The sequence below is a fragment of the Zonotrichia leucophrys genome, chromosome 17, assembly GCF_028769735.1.
Source record: "Zonotrichia leucophrys gambelii isolate GWCS_2022_RI chromosome 17, RI_Zleu_2.0, whole genome shotgun sequence".
Classification (NCBI taxonomy): Eukaryota; Metazoa; Chordata; class Aves; order Passeriformes; family Passerellidae; genus Zonotrichia; species Zonotrichia leucophrys.
In genome coordinates this window covers 4,898,457-4,901,862 of record NC_088186.1, presented here as the reverse complement: position 1 = coordinate 4,901,862, position 3,406 = coordinate 4,898,457, and positions in this window count along the sequence as shown.

Below are 3,406 nucleotides of genomic sequence, written 5' to 3'. Positions count from 1 at the left end.
TTCCTGCCTCGTTTGTTTGCTCCCTCCAGCCCGGCTTTGTGGGTTTGTGATGGGTTAAGTGGCTGCGAAGGACGAGGGGGGTTGGTGGTACCTTGTGGGGAAGGTGGGGAGCGGGAAACATCTCTGAGAGAGGCATTTCAGGGGCTGTAGTTGTGCTAAAGGGTCTACAGGGCTTGATCCTTTCTGCTGCATCTTGGTGAGTTTTAAAGAGCAGACTCGGGAAAGGCAAAAATGCAGGGAATATCCTCTGGTGGTGCTGCAGGTGAGCAGGAAAGGAGTGCTGGGTCCAGGCTGGGCAGAGCATCCCTCTTTCAGAATGCCTGGAGAGCTGCAGATCCCTGTGGTCCCCATGCTCACACCCGGCTGGGAGGCTCAGAGAGAAACCTGGAGCTGTGGTGGAAGCAGAGGGGAAAAAAAGAGGAAAGGACTGAATTTCCTAACCGTGCAAACACTCAGGATGTGCTGGACTGGGGAAGGACATGGTTTGTGATGTCCCCACATTGGATGTCCCAGGAGAGGAGCAGAGATGCTCCCTGGAGCTGGGGTGCACCAAGCACGGCGCTCACTGTGGCAGCCCCAGCCCAGCAGCAGCAATGTGGGGCTTCCCAACATGAAGGGAAGCATTTTGGGGAGCAAAAGCAGAGCTGCCACCAAAAAGGGGCACATTTTAATAGCCCTTATGAGACAGTCAGGCCAAGTGGCCATTTGGGGACGTCCAGGCGTGCCCTGCCCACTCTGCTGCCAAGCCAGCGAGTGTGACAAGCTCTGACATCACAGCTGGGAAAATAACATGTTATTTTCCCAGCTTGGATGTGAATTTCCCTGCTATTACTGGCAGCGACCATCTTGGGAGGAGAAAGCAGCAGAGGGCTGTCAGGAGAGGGGAGAGAAGGGAAGAAATGGTTTTCTGGGCTGGTGGAGCCTGTCCAACCCCTGTGGGCTGTGGGGAGGTGGGGATGCTGTGCAGGGACACCCCATTCCCTCAAGCCCACTGCTTCCAGCAGCAAGTGCAGCTACATGTGGGGTCCTGCATTGCCCCAGCGGGGCTGGTGGGCAGCAGGTTGTGCTGAGCAGCCAGCCTGGCTGGGGGCCCTGTGTGGAGCCCTTTTCACCCCACAGCAGCTCATTCTCAGCTGGGGGAAGGGTTTGGAACCTCACCTGAGGAACCATCCACAAAACCACAGGAACAGAGCTGCTTCCCTTCCCCACACCAGGGATGGATGCTGTGCTGGCCCATGGGGCAGTGAGCAGCCCTGGAAGCTGTGAGAGTTCCCTCCCATGCCCATCCTTGACTATGGTAAAGGACCTCATTTGAAAAGTGGAGTTTGAAACAGCTTGGTGCAATGGGGAGCTGATGTCTTTTATTTGGGGGGAACCCCAAAACACAACAACAACAAAACAAAGTGTCTTGGCACAAGATTCTTGTGCTCCAAAGCTTGAGAAATGCTGGAACAGCTCAGTGAGGGCTCATTGGGCCAGCTGTGCTTAAATCATCACCTGGAAAAAGCCATTTAACTCCCAGTCCTAGAATATCCTCCAGCACTCACCCCAGAACCCAGATCTGAGGGGATCCTGTCTCTCTGCACCCACTGGAGTGTCCAGGGAGGTTTTTGGCTCCACCATGGCAGCTCCAGCTCCTCGGGAAGCACAGGGATGCTCTCAGAGGCAGTGATGGCCATGACACCTCAGCCTTGGAGGAGTATCACGTGTCAGCTTCCAGCTGCTGCTTCCAACTGGGCTGCAAGAGGGTTGTGCTGGTAAGGCAGAGCTCAGTGTATTCAAAAAGCCATGTCAAACCCAGTGTGAGTCTTGGAGAAGGGGAAAATCTCTTAGAAATCTTGGTTTCAATGCATAGAGCACACCCACCAAAGTGCCTGCGCTTCCTGTTGGAGCTGCAATAAGAGGATGCTGTGAGACAGACACCACATTTCATTACCTTGCTGCCTTAATTGCCATCAGCCCTTCCAGTTCACAAGACTTGGTGGTTTCTCAGTTTCTCATCGTCCTTCCACCCTGTTGTGTCTCAGGGAGGTATTTCAGGGGCTGGGACTGCCAGGAGGGAAAAGCAGTGGGTGAGGAGCACTCTGTGAGAACCACCCAGAACTCCTCAGCAGAGATGGTTTCGGGGGAATATTTTGGCCTTTAAGGTGAAAACTTGTTTCTGCAACACCCAGAGGGTGTTGAGGACAGTGAAGATGGGCTGGGGGCTGTCCATTCCCATTGCAGAGCTGCACTGGGAAGAGCCCAGAGTGACCCTGGAAGGGACCTGGGTCACTGCTGGGATCTGAAGCTCTCCTGAGCATCCCCCAGAGCATCACCCACCACTCCAACCCTGAGGCAGCCCATTGCCAGCTCTGGGGATGCCTCTGGGAAGGTGCAGCCCCTCTTTGCACCCCATGGGGCTGCTCTGCCACCCTCCCAGGCTCTGGTGCAGGGCTTGGCCTGGGTCACTGCAATCGATATCTCATCTGCAGGCTCTCCTAGCGGAAGTGATGGTATATTGGAACATGGTAATGGCTCTTGTCTAGTGGAAAAGGCTAATCTTCCCCAGCTGTACGGGATCTCTGCAGGTGTCCTCTGGCTCTCCCCGCTGCCACCAGCCCTGCCAAGGAGCAGACACACTTCTTTAAAGCTGTAGCACTGCAATTTGCTGCTGTCCTGGCGAGGGAGAGCTGCCTGCAGGCTCCATGGGGCACAAAGCTGGGGCTGGGGCTTCCCAGTGAGGAGCTGGCACCCCCAGTGTCACCACAAAGCTGCTCACAGGTGCTGGGTCAAAGAAGAGAAGGTGATGTGTTCTCCAGAGGTGGCATTTCCCCAGGGAGAAGAGGAGAAGGATGTGGGGATGATGCCAGAAGAGATGTGGACTCCCAAAGTGCCACCTGCACGTGTGGGAGGGAGGCAGGGAAGAGCAAGGGTGGCAGTTCCTTGCTGTTAATTTGGCTTCTTTGGCATCACACTTGCTGCTTGGTGGGACTCCCCGGATGGAACTTGTCCTGTTTTGCCCATCCCTCAGGACTGCTGCAGAGCCAGGTCTGCCATTCCCCTTGTGCATCACACCCAGATGGGCTCTGGGCTCTGTGGGTTCTGTTTTTTGAAGCTGACCAGCCATCCCTGGCTACCACATCCTGCTGGATACCAGTGCCATAATCCATTTTCCCGTTTTTCTGAGGTAATTACCAGGTGTGAGGTTTATTATGCATGTGGATTTGAGCATGAACTGCCAAGAACAGCTCAGAACAATGCCCAGGTGTGTGCAGCACATCCTGGGGGCTCAGACCAAGGTGTGTGGAGCCCCCAGATGTGGGCTGTAAACTGGGAACCCCAAGGGCCTGGTGGGGGCCCTCAGAGGCTGAGCGACCATCAGAGCCCACAAAAGCCAAGCCAAAGGTTGTGCTAACCTTGTTGG